Genomic DNA, 17,565 nt, shown 5'->3' with positions numbered 1-17,565 from the left:
TTCAACAAGATGTCAAAAGCGTTCAGGAGGTATGGCCAAACAAGTTGTGTGTAATGTGGTCAGCAATGCATGTATGGAGGTGATTGGTGTATCCAGATGCCTGATATGCCTTTTCATAGTGTCCCACAAGTGATCTATGGGATTGGTATTGGAGGAGGGAGTTTGGAAGCCAATCAATATGCTGGAAATCAGAACTGTTCTTCAAACCAATCCTGCACAACAAGTGCCTGATGACTCGGCGCATTGTCATCTTGGAAGACACCGTCGGCATTCAGGAAAAAGTGTAACATAGTGGGGTATAAACAGTCAGCAACTAGTTGATGATAGCTGAGACCACCGATATGTTATTCCACATGCAACAGTGGTCCAAGTTCCTCCAACTAAAACATGCCCCACACCATACAACTGCCTCCACCAGCCTGCACTTTTGATACCATGCATGATGGATCAAGAGCCTCATGTTGTTGATGCCAAATCCATACATGACCATCCATGGTGTGGAGTAAATAACGTGACTCATCCGACCAGCACACCTTCCAGTCTTCTAACGTCCAACTTGCATGCTCTTTGCACAAGGCGGGTCTTTTACGCCAATGAACCTTTGTTAGGAGAGCATGCTGTAGAGGTCGTCTGCTGGTATAGCCCATACATGCGAGCGTGCAACACATGGTCATGCCAGATATTGTTCTGGGTTGGTCAATGTTGTATTGGATAGTCAACTGTTCAACAATGCTGCATCCGTTCGCCTGTACGAGTCGTTGGACCCGGCGCTCACTTCTAACATTTTGGTCCTTGAGGTTGTCACGGACATTCTCTCAGATATGCCAGACAAGCTGTACTTGCTACCTGGGAGTCTAAAACGCTGATGGAAGTGATATTTGGATGACACTCAAGTCAAGTGGACCCAATTTCGGCAAAGTCTGGACAGTCTGTGACAGCCAAATCTTCTGCATGCACCTTCACGATGGTGGGACTGTTAATTCTGGCTATAACCCCCATGCACAAGCACGCTGTGGCTGGCCACCCAGGTGTAATCCAACATAAGTAGGGGTTGAGGTGTGGTGCCCACACCACATGGAGAAATGTCGCCCCTCTGTGTTACCTGGCAATATTAGGTGGTAGATGACTCACCAACTGGTGCAATACCACCATTTTGCTTATTGGAGGCTTGAAGTGGTGGAACCAATGTTTAGTCTACAGAGCTAAGTTCCGGTCAACCCTTCCCCATCTCTTCCATCATGCAGTATGACTGATGACTTTTGAGGCAATGATGGATATCATAGTGAGATCCAATCGTTCCTTCTGTTTCGAGTGCACAACTCTCAAACGGTGTTTGCAGGCCAGCCACTAGTTAGTATAGCGAACTGAACCTATTGGTAACTCTAGGAAGCTTTTGGATCAGCTAGTGTATAATCTTGCTACCTCTACTCTACCAGATAATGACTGGAGGGGTGTGTACGCGGGGATATTGTCGAGGCCACGTTATATCAAGGATCTGGGTATATTCTTACCATGTGTACGCCAAATCGAAAAATTTCATTACTTCATACAGCACCTACTTACTTCATACAGCACCTTCATACCCCCTACTTTTTCTTACTGTTGAATACACCATGAATTGTCAAACTAATAGAGTAAGCTTATCTGCAAAAAGATCTAAACCTTCCAAACACTTAGTTCATTTCACAAATATACGTGGCCTAACTTCTAATCTCAACGATGTCCATTTCCACTTGCAGTCTGCCAAACCCCATGTACTTTTTCTGACAGAATCTCAGTTATCAGTTGATTTACGGTAACTGCTGCTCGTCTGAGTTGCCCAAATTATTTGCTGTATGATTCCTTTCACCTCAAAGGTGGTTCTTGTGCATATGTCCATTCCGATATTCCCTGTCAGAGACTTGGTAATTTGGAATCTCCTCTTTTCGATCTTCTCTGGCTTAAAATCTCTCTCCCTCATTCTGTCAAATCATCTGTTGTCTCTACCGTTTTCCCAACTCCACTAATCACTTGGAGCTCTTTGACTTCCTCTCTTTGCAACTGGGCTTTCTCCAGTCCAACTTTCCTAACAGTGAGGTAATTTTCCTTTGTGATTTTAATGTTCACAACTCCAGCTGGCTTCCATTTTCTAGTCACACTGACCAAGCTGGTGGAGATGCTCAGGCTTTTACAATTACTAATGACCTTGCACAAATTGTTCATTTACCTACAAGAATACCAGACAATCGTAACCATACAGCCAACATGCTTGATCTTTTTCTCACAAACAACCCTTCTAAGTACACCGTCGTAGTGAGTGGCCCTTTAGCACCTTAGATCACAACTTAGTGATTGTCTCTTCTCCAATGGAGCCTTTATCTCATGGCTGTTCCCAACCTCGTGTTGTTTGGTATTACGAAAATGCAAAATGGGATGACCTGCGAGATTTCTTTTTCTTGGTCTGATTACTGTTTCAAAACCTGATGTCAACGTTTGCTTAGATCGTGTCAGCGAAATTATTCTTGTAGGAATGGAATCATTTATTCCACACTCCACTTTGAAATCTCATCCTTTATCTAAACTTAGGTTTTCCAATAAATGTGCTAAGACTGTTCAAGAGAAGAATGTTGCATATTGTAATTGTCTTGTTTCCAATTCTTCAGTTTTATTTTCTGCCTACACCAAAGCTTACAACAATTGTAAAGCAGTTATTAATCAGTCCAAATTATTGTCCAAACTAGATTTTGAACAGGCTAAGAGTAGAAAACTTGCTTCTCTCCTGCTTGAAAAGTGGTAGCTGAGCATTCTGATTACTTGCCAAAGCTATACGCTGCAACTTTTGCCCATCTCTGCTCCCACCTCTGTCAAAACCAGATGGTTTTGTTGTCATTTCAGCCAAGGATAAAGCTAACCTGCTAGCATCCCGTTTTTCTTCCAATTCATGTATTAATGATTTTGGTAAAACACCTCCCACCATTCCCAAAATGCACCATTCAATGCCTCCTGTTGTTTTTCATCAGTAGGATTTTGATGAATCTTGATGCTCAGAAAGCTCCAGATCCTGATGGTATTTCTCCACTTGTTCTCAAAACCTTTACTCCTGGACTTACTCTTGTTCTTTTCTGTCTTTTTTCATCTTTCTTATTCCAAAGGTATTTTTCCTTCTGCTTGGAAATTTCCTCACATCCAGCCAGTTCCTAAAGAGGGTGACAAATCCCTCCCATCCAATTATCGTCCCATTGGAATTACTTCTACTCTTTCCAAAGTAATGGAGAAATAAATTAACCGCCAACTCTTAAACTACCTAGAAACCTTCCGTCTCATCGACGATCGCCAGTATGGATTCCGTCAGTGTTGATCCACTGGTGATATTCTGGCTTATGTTACCTATTTATGGACAAATTCAATGGAAAAGTTCGGTGAAACCCAAGCAGTTGCTCTTGACATCTCAAGGGCTTTTGATGGTGTTTGGCATAAAGGTCTTCTAAACAAGCTTCCATCTTATGGTTAGCCAACTGTTTTTTGTAATTGATTATACAGTTTTCTCTATGATCGCTCACTGAGGATGATGGTAGATGGCTCTCTGTCTTCTAACTTCTCCACTAATGTTGGTGTCCCCCAAGGTTCAGTTATTTCCCCCACTCTTTTCCTCTTGTATATTAATGACCTTCCATTTACTGGAAATCCTATTGATAGTTTTGCCCATGATAGCACATTGCATTCCACTTTCTATTTTGAGAAACCTTGCCCTGCTCAATCAGCTTCTACTTTTCGAATATCCACTACCAATTCCTTAAATGCCGATTTCTGGTGGGGCAAAGACAACTTAGTTGATTTCAATCCTTCTAAAACTCAAGTCTTGTCATATCTCGCAAAAAGGATTCTTCTGCTCCTATGCTCATCTTTAGTGACACTCCGATTTTTAGCCATGATGATATATCTCATTTGGGGGATTACCTTGACTTCTAATCTCTTTTGGCACAAGCACATTACAAATATTGCTTCCTCTGCATCTAAAAAACTTTGTTTTCTCTTTTGCTCTCGGCGTTACATTTCTTTCAAACAGCTGTTCACTCTGTACAAATCGGAAATCCGCCCGACCATGGAATGTTGTTGCCACATCTGGGGTGGTGCCCAAAATCTAGAATTCTCTCAGGATTCTAGATTCCATTCAGAAGAGAGCAGTTAGAGAGCAGTTCCATTCAGAAGAGAGCAGTTAGAGAGCAGTTGACTCCTATCTAACAGAGTCTCTCCACTCGCTGTCATAGACGTACTGTTTCTGCTGCATGCCCTTTCTATAGATAATTCCATGGGCCCCATTCTGAATTGGCTTCTATAATTCTCGCTCTCTTTCAAAACAGTCCGAACACATGCCGCCACCAGCCAATATCCATTTACTGTCCAACTTCAAACGCACAGAACCAACTTTTCATCTTCCGTGTTTATTCATTCAACTGCCGTTTTCTGGAAGAACTGTCCTACGTATTTTCTGAAAATTACAGTCTACAGAAGTTCAAGTCTAATGGCAACAAATCCTTTTTCTAATACCACTAGTATTTGGGGTTTCTTAAAAAAAAAAAAAAAAAAAACAGCTTTCGTTGACCTTTGCAGTTTGCCGTCGGGTCATTGTTTGAACATTTTGACACCAGTCCTGGTGCACTTTAACTACGGCGGCTCTCGAACACCCCACCAGTTCAGCCGTTTGGGAAATCGAGGCACCAGCTCGTCGGGCACCCACAATCTGTCCTTTATCAAAGTCCGATAAATCCTTTTACCCATCACGCTCGGAATTTTATATTACGGTAGTAGTAGGCATCATATGCCTACTACTACCTTAATTAGGTTAGAGGCTGTCAGGATGTCTATGTTTGCTTTATGCAAATAGTTGAATGAAGTAAGCGCCTTGTTTAAGAGTTCTTTCCATACTATAAGAAAAACCACAAATTCATATATTTTAACAGTTGTAAGAATGTGTTTTGCCTCAGCAAGCTGCTCTGGGGTACTCTTAATAGCCCCATCTAATATTTGTTTCAGGGCAACAACAATGGTTGGTAAGCTTTGCACAATTGCCTCTACCGAAATATTCCCGGATGCCTATCTTTTTTTTTAAAGTTTCTTTAATGTTAATGCAAAAGACTAATTGGTTACGTTGCTCCTCCCGAAGCACAGATAGATGAGGCAAAATAGAGTTCCAAAGTACAACCGACTGTGAACATTGCAATTTACTGAGTCACCTAGGGTGAGACTTAAGTTATGAGCGCAGCAATGCGTATAAAGTGCATGAGGGACAATTCCTTTTACTCTTGTTTGAAGACCTGATGCTTGACCAGCCATTGTGCTGGCTCCATCATATGCCTGGCCATAACACATTGTGATTGATAGCCCTAGCTCGTTTAAAGCAGCAACACAACACAAAAGAAGTCTTCAGCACTTGCCCCAGGCAGTTCGAGAAATCGAACAAAGAGCTCCACAATATCACCTGTTTCTGTCACATATCGAAGTGATAAGGAAAACTGATCATTCCTGCTTACAACAATGGTTGAGTCAAGTATAACAGAAAAGTATTTGGCAACTTGGACTTCGTTCACTCTCAGTTTTGTGAGCCCAGCTGCCTGAGCGAGTATCAAATCATTTTGTATATTTGGGGTCAAATATGTTGCATTTCGTTCACTTTGTAACATATACTGATTAAGTGATGTGTCATGTTCAGTTAGTAGCTTGACGAGCATTAAGAAATTTCCCTCGTTTGCACTTGGGCCACCTAAGCTTCTGTATTCGCGATGACCACGAAATGCAAAGCCTTGTTTTTCTAAAAACAGAACTACATCAATGATACTTGTTAAATCAGTCTGTCCTTTTCTATTTTGCAATCAGCGAAAATAAGTAAAATTTACATGTGTGCCTGATGCAATGTCCATAGCAGCAAAAATACTAGGCGTTTAACATAGAAACGAACTAAAACTCTAACAACAAAAAACATGAAAACAGTTTTTTTTTTTTTTTTACAATATCAACAAACCGATCAAGGAAAAATAGTGACAGTCACTCGGTTGAAGATGAGAGCTGCTCCCTGATTATACGTCTTCTATAGGCTTTGTCCTCAATGAATTTCTTGTAGTCAGCATTCATATCTTGGACGTTTTGGAGTATTTTCATCGGTAGGAATCTGTCGCCCCTCCTGAGCCTCCACCACGGACTGTAAAGAAGGGAGGGCCTTTAAGGGTCTCGGGGATATTCTAAAAACTACAAATCTGCCAAAAACTTGGCGTGTTGATTTCACCCACTATCATTTTAATGGTGACGAGTAAGCGGACGGTGAAGATCCGTTCTGAGACTTTTCTGTAGTTTAGAAGTTTGGTTATTTCTGAAGTATGAGTGAAGAGTAGAAGCTTGTGCTTCAAGAGCACCCCCAAAGAAGCCAGTACTCATCAGATGAGATGTTTTTTAGGGTGGTTTTTGCTGCCGACGCCCAGATTTCAGATATGTAGGTAATGACTGGCTGAAGAAACCGGTAAATATACTGAATGGTGTACTGAGACTCTGCGACATGAAGGAGGTGTTGTTTGGCAAGCCATCTGGATCGGCAGACCTTGTTGTGAATATCTGCCACATGGTGTTTAAAGATGAGCTTAGGGTCAAAGATGACCCCGAGATCTCTGTGCTTGGTTACTGGAGGAATGGAGGTTCCATGGATTTTCAGGTTTAGTTGAGTTGGGTGTGATTTGAGTGAGAACACCATTTGTGCAGATTTATTTGGGTTAATCTGGAGAGAGAATTGTGCTAAGTATGTAACTAGAGCTTTTAGGCTGTTGTTCATGGTGTCGGAAGCAGTCTCAGGTTGGTCGGTCCATGGATCCGATAGAGGAGCTTCAAATCATCTGCGTAGCTGAGAAAATCCATTTCCAGGCATAGGAATGGGTGGATGACAGCAGTAAAGAGGAGCCCAGACAGAATTCCGCCCTGGAGAACACCTACACTGGCTTTCCTAGTGAAAGATTTTTTATTCACCGTCAGGTGAAGAACCCTGGTTGTAAGAAGTGACTTTAAGAATTCAAGGATATATCCTTTAATCTGATATCCCCCTCTGATATCCAGCCACTCCTCATAACTGAAGGAGTGGCTGGACGTCAATGCAGTCGAAGGCAGACTGGATATCTAGATACATAATTGCCATCTCCTTCCTGTCTTGTAGAGCCTCCAGAATGGTGTTAGTGGTTGCCAGCAGGTTGGTGATGGTGGACCTGCATTTCAGTGCATAATGGATAAATTGTGAATTGCATGGGAGAACCTGGTTGGTTAAGATGGGAAGAAGGCACTTCTCCATAACTTTGAGGATGCATGACGCTTTTATAATTGTCCTGAACTGTGATACTGAGGTAGCTCCATGTGTTTTTGGAATTTCCCCCGAACTATATATTGGTTCCAGGCTATTAGGAAACTTTGAGTTGTGAGAATTCCATTTAGGATTCCTAGAAGCGCATCTATGATGAAAACACTTACGCTCTTAAGGATAAATTGTGGGATCCCATCAAATCCAGCACATGATGTTGGTGGGATACTATTGATGGCCTGGATGAGCTCTCCTTTTGTAATGATGATGGATGTGAGGGTATCTCGCTGACAATTGTTGTGAAGGTTCTTACGGTCTGATGCAGACTTGGGCTCGAATCTTGTAATGTAGTCAAGCCATTCGATCGGCTTAATTTGCTGAGGGAAATCATCATGTCCTGCCTTAAACGGTGTCTTCCCTACCTTGAGTGTTTTACCAATGTAGACTTTCATGGCTTTAGACTTACATCTGTTAAACTGAGCACGGGTTCTTGCGTATGCTGTCCTGTCTATTGGGTCTGATGTGGCTTTCCATTTTGCATGAAGCCTTTGCTTATTCTGAAATTCGAGGCTGAGCTGTTGGTCCCACCATGCTTTGCTCCGGCGAGAAATTGACACGTTTTTGATCCAGCAGATCGAGCAATGGAATTCAGCCAGCAGGTAAGGAGGTGCAGCCCGAGCTGTGGATGACATTGGTTTAGGGCATCCCAAGGAGAGATGGATGCTGCAAAGCAGCATTTCTGTGGATCGAGAAGTGAAGAACACAATTTTCTAATCACAGTTTTCTTAACTGGTATCTGATGTTGCCATGGTGACTTGGAAGCAATTGGGAGACAGAGGGCTACTGGTAAGTGGTCTGACATGAAGGCTGTTTCAGGCTGGCTGTCTAAGGTGAGGGAGTCTGTTGCAAAGATTAGGTCTAACTGGCTAGTGCCTCTAGTGGGGGCAAAGTTCTGGAGGGTCAGTCCTACTGTAGCCAGATTAGAAATTTTCTTTTTATACTCCACGATAACCAAGTCAGTAGAGTTTACAATAAATCGTCAATACAAATATTTATCGTATTTAGTGGTCACGGGCTTGAACCCCGGTCTACTCAAGGAACGCATGCTATGCATTCTCGCTCCTGACCACTCGGCTACGTCGGGCCTATTTATTTCTTCTCTGCTATCCCGAGATTGGCAAAGACAGTTTGATCACGGAATAAGCTAAATTTTTTTTAGAAAGAAAACCTTTTCTGCTTTTTTATGTGTATTACTTTGTTCATGTTTTAAAATTTGTGTACTCCCTTGGCAAAATTTTCACAACCTAATTTTGAGTTACCCCAAGGATCCAACCTATTTGAGAAGTTCGTACACAACCAGCAATAAAAGCAAAACATAGCATTGGCTGTTCCAGCAAACAACCACCCGCTGGCTAAAGGCAAACTTCCGCACATCTATCCTACAACTGCCTTTCCTCAATTTGCATTTATGCCCTCGCAGGCAATTATTCTGAGCAAGAGGAAGAATTCCATCAGCATTTAAAATGGTCTTGTGGTCTGATGAGGCACATTTCATTCTTCATGGGGCTATAAATGCACAAAACTGCCGAATATTCTCGTCCATCTGCATGAAAGACCACTGCAACGTCCATATGTTGTTCAGTATGGTGTGGATTCACAGCACAGTTTATAATCGGACCATTTTTCTTTGAAGAGTCTACACTTCATTCCTTTCCCCGTAAGGTGTACGGTAACTAGTGCACGGTATTTGTGCTCTTTTAAGAGATCACATTATTCCTGCTATGCAAGAAAGGCAATGCTTGGAGACTGTAGTGTTCATGCAAGATGGTGCCCCTCCCTACATTGGTCGACAAATGAAGGAACTGCTCCGTTCAATATACAGAAACGATCGCATCATCGTTTTCAGAGTGTCATCTCAAGCGAAGGAAAGCACATAGAACAATATCTGTAGATTTCTAAGTTCTGGTATTAAAATCTAATCCTAAGTATTCCATCTCATATTTACAGTGCCAATTTCTCCCCTGGTGGCGTAAATTTGAACAATTTTTTTTCTTGTACAAATCTCTTCCCCATACCCTAAATGTGCTATCTCTAGCCGTTTTGACAGTAGAGTCTCCTGAATAGGGAAACTTATTTTATAACCACTCGGTATATTAGATGTGTGTGTTAAGGGCTATAAAGCGTAACTGTGTCTAATAGTGTGTATTTTTTGGTCATTGTCCTCTTTGATAGATGAAAAACCCGACTTTCTGAGAAATAAACAATGCAGGGTTGCCTAGTTCGAGTTACTCGGCTACAGTGTAAAAAAAAACTTAAAAATTCCTCGCATCATTGATGGAATTCTAACCCTTTACACACGGTGTGAGAAGACGATGATTATTATATCTATTATGCTACCAGCAATGATACGTATACTATATAGACGGTTGTAGAATAGATGTGCGGATATTTGCCTTTAGTCAGAGGGTGGTTGATTGGTGGAACAGACTTCCATCTTTTGTTGTGGAAGTTGACATGAAGGGGTGAAATAGTAGTAGTAGTAGTAGTAGTAGTAGTGGCATGTGATGCAAGAAAGCAAATGTATGAGCTTATGCAGCATCAGCCAAAAAAAAAATATATCACACCATTCCCTCCAAATGCCTGTCCAGTTCCTCCTTAAATTTATTCAGCCTATCAACTTCCACAACGACAGATGGAAGTTTGTTCCAGCAATTAACCACCCGCTGGCTAAAGGCAAATTTCCGCACATCTAATCTACATCTGTCTTTTCTTAATTTGAATTTATGCCCCCTTAGGTTCGTAATCTGAACAAGTGGAAGGATCCCATCAGAATTCAGCGTGCTCAACCCATTCAAGGCCTTATATACCTCAATCAGATCACCGCGCAGGTGCCTAGTCTCCAGCCACTTCAATTTGCAGAACTTAAGCCTCTCTTGATAAGAGGATCCCTTCATTCCCCTCACCAATCTTGTTGCCCTTCTCTGTACACGCTCAAGTAAATCTACATCCTTCCTAAAATGAGGCCTCCAGACCTGTACACAGTACTCAAGGCGTGGCCTGACCACTGCCCTATACAGAGGGATAATCACCTCCTTTTCCCTGCTAGCAAAATTCCTATATATCATTGACAAAACCCCATGACCTGCCCTGGCAGCCTGTCTGCATTGCTCAGAGAACCTCATATCTGACTGCACAATTACTCCCAGGTCTTTTTCATTTTCTATCACCTTAAGTGTAGTACCACACAGTTGGTACGTTTCTCTGGGGTTACTTCTACCCATATGCAGTACTTTGCATTTGTCAAGGTTGAACTTCAGTTGCCACTTCTTAGCCCATCTGCCCAAATTATCTAGATCCTGTTGCAGTAGCACACTGCCATTACTGTCATTAACAACCCTGCCAACCTTTGTATCATCTGCAAACTTCGACATTAAGCCTGATATACCCTCATCAATACCATTGACAAATACACAAAACAACAGTGGACCTAACACCGAACCCTGTGGGACTCCACTAATAACATTAGTCCAAGAAGAGCAGCACCCATTGATTACCACCCTCTGCCCTCTCGCACTCAACCATCCTTTGAGAGAGGATGGGCTTTTTTTTTGTTGCATAAGCTTGCTTTTTTTCATCGTATCCCTCTACTAATGCTAATGCTAAAGACTAGTTAAAAATTGGAGATAAATTTATTCGAGCTTAATTTTCAATTATTATCAAATCAAATGTATAATTTCTTTTATTACCTTCTCTAGAAATATATGATCGTTGTTGTCTAGAGAAAACTAACTTAATATCCAGCTGGAAATTTCTTGAATGTAGTAGCAATAATGGCAAATGATGCAAGAAAGCAAGCTTATATAGCACCAAAAAAAAAAAAAAAAAAAAGTTCACGCATAACCTCCAAGAATTTGTCGAGTTCTCCCTTGGATTTATTCAACCCATCCACTTCCACAACAATACATGGAAGGCGGTTCCAACAATCAACCATCCACTGGCTGAAGGCAAACTTCTGCACATCTATCCTGCAACCATCCTTCCTCAACTTGAATTTATGCCCCCTCATGTATGTGGTCTCAGCAAGTGGAAGAATACCATTAACATTCAGCTTACTAATCCAGTCAAGGCTTTAAAAACCCAATCAGATCTCCCTGCAGGAGCCTGGTCTCGAGACGCTGCAATTTTCAGAATTGAAGCCTTTCTAGATAAGAGTACCATTTTGTTCCCTTCGCCAATCTGGTTACCTTTCTCAGCATCTGTACCAGAAGATCTACATCCTTCCTCCAGACCTGTATACAGTACTTAAAATACGACCCAAGCATGGCTTTATACAAAGGGATAATCATCTCCTTATCCCTGCTAGCAAAGTTTCTGTATATCATTGACAAAACACCATGAGTTCTGGGAAGTCTGCACTGCTCAGAGAATTGCATGTCTGACTACACAATTACCCCCACGTCTTTTTCATTCTCAACTACCCTGACTGTAGTACCATGCAGTTGATGTTACTCTAGGGTTACTGCTACCCATGTGCAGTGTCTTGCATTTGTTAAGCTTCAACTGCCATTTCTCAGCCCATCAACCCAATTTTCCTAGATCTTGTTGCAGTTGCTCACCCTAATGACTGTTGTTAACCACCCTGCCAACCTTTGTGTCATCTACAAAATTAGACATTAAGCCTGATATACCTTCATCAATATCATTGATGCATTTTTAAAACAACAATGGACCCAGCACTGAACCCTGGGGAACTCCACTAATAACATTAGTCCATTGATAACTACTTTCTGTCTTCTTTCATTTAACCATTCCTTTATCCATAGTAGTAACTTGTCCTTAATGCCACATTTCTCCAGTTTGTACAACAATGTTTTACCTGCAACAGTATTAAAAGCCTTTCTGAAATCCAAGTATATGATGTCGAAAATATTTTTTGAATCTAGTTCCTTGGTCACTGCATCATAGTAACCTATCAGATTGGTTAGAAAATATTGAAAATCTATGCTGTGATTGCAGTGATTGTGACTGCATACCTGTCCCAATGGTCCTGCATTACTTCTTTAACTAGTGATTCCATTATTTTCACTGACCTGTGGACACGGGATATGCTAGAGTCACGATAGTTCATAAATTTGGCGAATTTGTGGTAGTGTTGAGTAAACAGATGCGGACATAATATCAGAAGCATTATGTGGTAGTAGGGTTTTAAGAGCATTAGTGACTAAGGCCATTTTGATCCATATATACTGTCTGTAAATTGGGTGTGTTGTTTGTTCTATTTCCTGTTTGCTGGACGAAAAACCCGAGTTTCCGGGATAAAAACCATGCTGTCCTCGCCTGAGACTGTCTAACTCAGCCACGTTGTGAAAAATGCCCATACAATTTCTTACGTAATCGAGGGGACTCGAACTCAGGTTCTTTCAACCCGGTGTGGGGAGGAGAACGATTCTACCAACTGTGCCACCAGGAGGGCAAAGCATCATGTCATTCAGATGTACTGGTTTGATTACGATGAATAATTTCACAAAGGAGATTAGGCAGGCAAAGGCAGACTATGAAAAATCCTTGGCAAAGGATGCAAAGAAAAACAGAAAAGAGTTCTTTACATACTTGAACTCGAAAAGGAAAGGGATGAATCAGATTGGTCCACTGGATATTGATGGTTCAACAGTTGAGGATCCTGCTCAGGTGGCTAACAATCTAAACGAGTATTTTGCATCTACATTCACGCATAAGGAGTTATTCAGGAAGGAGAATGATGTAGGTAAAGTAAACATTGGCAGTGAGCTGGATGATTTTGTAATAACTGAGAGGAAAGTGGAGGAGAGATTGTTGAGGATAAACATAAAAAAGGCACCTGGGGTGGATGGGATCTATCCAGTTATATTAAAGGAGGCAGCAAAGGAAGTATGCAAACCCCTAGCCATAATTATGAGAGCTTCTTTGGACTCAGGGGAGGTACCCATAGACTGGAGATGTGCAAATGTAACCCCAATTCACAAAGGAGGATCAAAGGCTGACACAAGTAATTATAGACCTGTTAGTTTCACTTCTGTTCCAGGTAAATTAATGGAGGTACTGGTTAAAGAAGCACTGCAGGATCATCTAGACAAGAATTCAGTTATAGCTCAGACGCAGCATGGTTTTGTTAAGGGCAGGTCTTGCCTGACCAATTTGATTGGATACTATGATGTAGTCACAAAAGAACTGGATGCAGGGAATAACTTTGATATTATATATTTGGATCTTAGAAAGGCTTTTGATACTGTTGCACATGGAAGACTGCTGCACAAATTGGAGCAGTGTGGCATTGGAGGCAAATTGCTGCTATGGATAAGGGGATGGTTGAGTGGCAGAAGACAGAGAGTGGTAATCAATGGACACTGCTCAACGTGGACTAATGTTATTAGTTGAGTTCCTCAAGGTTCAGTGTTGGGTCCGTTGTTGTTTTCGGTGTTTATGAATGATATTGATGATGGGATATCAAGTTTAATGTCCAAGTTTGCAGATGATACAAAGGTTGGCAGGGTCGTTAAGGACAATACTGACGCTATGCTGCTGCAACAGGATCTGGAAAGGTTGAACAGATGGGCTGAGAGGTGGCAAATGAGGTTTAACATCGACAAATGTAAAGTGCTGCATATGCGAAACAGTAACCCCAGAGCAACGTATCAACTCTGCGGTACTACACTGACAGTGGTGGAGAATGAAAAGGACCTGGGGGTAATTGTGGAGGCAGATATGAAGTTCTCTGAGCAGTGCAGACGAGCTGCAAGAGTAGCTCATGGTGTCTTGTCAATGATATACAGGAATTTTTCTAGCAGGGATAAGGAGGTGATTATTCCCTTGTATAAGGCAATGGTAAGGCCACATCTTGAGTACTGTATACAGGTCTGGAGGCCTCATTTCAAGAAGGATGTAGAGCTGCTGGAACGGGTACAGAGAAGGGCAACAAGATTAGTAAATGGAACAAAGGGTTGCTCTTACGAAGAAAGGCTTAAGTTTTGCAAATTACAGAGTTTGGAGACTAGGCACCGGCGAGGTGATCTGATAGAGGTGTATAAGGCTTTGAATGGTTTGAGCATGCTCCATGCCAATGGGATTCTTCATCTTTCTCAGAATAATCACCTCAGAGGGCATAAATTCAAATTGAGGAAGGACGGATGTCGGATAGATGTGCGGAAATTTGCCTTTGGCCAGCGGGTGGTTGGTTGGTGGAACCGACTTCCATCACTTGTTGTTGAAGTTGATAGCCTAAACAAATTTAAAGCTCAACTGGACAGGTATTTCGAACGAACGGAGGGGTGAAATGGGAGTGGGTTTTTTTTTTTTTTTTGGCTGATGCTGAATAAGCTTGCTTTCTTGCATCATATGCCTCTGCTAATGCTAATGCTAATGCTAATAATACAATGCATAGAAAAAGGAATTTGACAAAAGAGGAGCACAGGTTATGATTTTACTAGTTTAGCATATACGTATATAAATTCGAGGCGACTATATCGAGTAAAAACAGTGGCAAAAGATGATGTCATATCAGCATGATTTTATCAGACTATAACCCTCCACCCCCGCCTGTTCTATGTGTTGTTTCTGTATACGTTGCACTGCCCATATTCAAATTTTGCATCCTTTATATCTGAGTGAGGCCATGTGTACGATAGCCCTCTGTATTTATTAATGATATTAATGAGGTATATCAGGCTTAATGTCTAAGTTCTCAGTTGATACAAAGGTTGGTAAGGTGGTTAACGGCGGTAATGAATGCTGCTGCAACCTGATCTTTCCTGGTAAGAACAAAGGAGTGTTCTTACCAGGAAAGGTTTCAGTTCTGCAAATTGCAGCGTCTAGAGACCAGGCACCTGCGAAGTGATCTGATTGAGGTAATTAAGGCTTTGAATGGCCTGAGGAAATCTAATCAGCAATGAGGCCTTTGAATGGCCTCATTGCTGATTAGATTCCTCCCCTTGCTCAGACTATGCACATGAATGGGACATAAATTCAAATTGAGGAAGAATGGTTGCAGAATGGATATCTGGAAGTTTCCTTCAGCCAACGAATGGTTGATTGCCGGAACAAGCTGCCATCCGTTGTTGTGGAAGTGAATAGTTGGAATAAATTAAAGGAAGAACTAAACCCAGGGGCTCACATCTGGTGAGTATGGGCTTGGCACACCCAGGGTCCTGAGCTGGATATCATCATTCTTCTCTTTCCTTGGTGATTCCCTTCTTACTCTTGTTTGCTCTCTCTCTCTCTCTCTCTCTCTCTCTCTCTCTCTCTCTCTCTCTCTCTCTCTCTCTCTCAGGGTAACTTAGAAATTTTTTTTTTTTTTTTTTTGGCTGGTGCAGCAAAAGCTTCAGGCTTCCTTGCACCATATGGCTAATTATAATAATAATAATAATAAAACTATTGGAGGGGATGGATTGGAGAAATAGAATTAACATTTTTTTTTTGGCTAATGCTGTATAAGTTTGCTTTTTATTGCATCATTTGGTACTAATACTAACACTAATATTCCTAAAATGTCCGCATTGGAAGCTTTCACAAATATGTGTATTACACTCCTACCATCAGTGTATAAACAAGTGTGTATATACATCTGTTTTTGCTTTTAATAAATCTAACACAACCAATGTATTTGCTTTTTGCACGAGAACTCCCCCCTTCCCCCTTTAGATCTTGAAATTCCCGACAGCTTGTTTTCCAGGATGCTACTTATTCCAATAAAAGTAGTGCAAGAATCACATACACCTCTGGTTGCGGCTCTAGTTAATCTATTAGTCTGTGTATCTCTCAAAGTATCAGATTCCAACCCACCTAATATTGCCCCGATAATTCTTGACCCCTTCTATTTAAGTGTATACTGGCTGTTGAAACGGCTCTCTCTGTTAACAAGCACAGACTACTCCGAGAAAAATCCAACCCCATGAGCCTTGGCGTTTACTCTTGATTAATAGTGGTCGCTTCATGTTCTTCCTCCTGTCATTTTTGGGAGTAGAATTGCATTCATTTTCAAATTTAATCCTAACTTGCGACTTTTTTTCAACATTGTCCTGTACCTGTTAAGTAAGTCCTCAGATTTCCTATCCTTAATATCATTTATTCCAACAAGTACAACAGTATCAAGTGTTGGGGCAGCTGTGGGAGACCACCGGTGGCGCCTTATTCCCTCCCCACAAACACTATGCCACTATTCCACCACCTGACAGTATCAAGTGTTCTGCCCTTAAAAGATTATACCGTCTCTTGCATTCCCCATATTAAAAGATGATATCTGCTCTACTACGTCATCAGTTTTTGTCCCTGGAAGACATACCCTGCGCCTATCCTTTTTGAATAATGTATTTCTTGTTTTCCTGACAATAGAATTTTCGAGAATAACTACTTCCTGTAGGACAGCATTCTGCTCTACGACTGCATTGTCTTGTCTGGTGTAGGAGTGTAAGCTCTAGCACTGAGATAAGCAGCTGAAACCACCTGCCTGGATAGAGGGCACCGTGCATGATGGATCCATGGACTCATGGCTGCTTGCGCCATACACGTCAGTCGCAGTACACTAGAATTATATTAGATACTAGTGGTGAATGTATTGAAAAGCAAAAAAAAAAAAAAGATAGAATGTTTTAACTGTCTTTTATACTCCATTCTCAGAACTTTCTGACCACCCCCTCATAGTATCACTATTAGTATTAGAATGGCAACATGATGAAAGAAGCAGTCATAAAAAATTATAGCTGCTTATATTTATAATTTTTTATAGCTTAGTAAATAAAAGTAAAAATAAATTATTTACTGCAGTAATTATATACAACTCAAAACGTTTCCGGAATAATTTTTTATCCGGTAAATCAGTTGAAGCTTTAAACAACATTATCTTGAAAGTAGTGCCAAGAACAGCAACATATTTCAAAAGTCGTTGGAAACAGTCTAGGAACCAAAAGCTTTTAGAAATTTCAAAAATGACATGGTTCGAGATCTGGTAAGTAAGTCAGATACTCAGATAAATGCAGGGGTAAAAGTGCATTATCGTGTAGCAAAATCTACTGTCGGGGTGTCTCCTCCTTTTCATTTTGGCTCAAATAACGAAACACTGCCCTCGCGGGCAGCGCAGTGGTTATAATCACCATCCTCCGTTACACCAGGATATACAATTATTTCGTCATATTTAGGCTTTATAGTATGAAATAGGAGGCTTGAAAATCATAGGATCATCTTGCGATGATCCTGTGACTTTCAGACCTCGCTTTGCTCTTTGTTAT

Source organism: Mastigoproctus giganteus, chromosome 12 (genome assembly GCF_048544385.1).
Source record: "Mastigoproctus giganteus isolate SK-2022 chromosome 12, ASM4854438v1, whole genome shotgun sequence".
NCBI classification, from domain to species: Eukaryota; Metazoa; Arthropoda; class Arachnida; order Uropygi; family Thelyphonidae; genus Mastigoproctus; species Mastigoproctus giganteus.
This window is presented reverse-complemented; position numbering follows the sequence as displayed.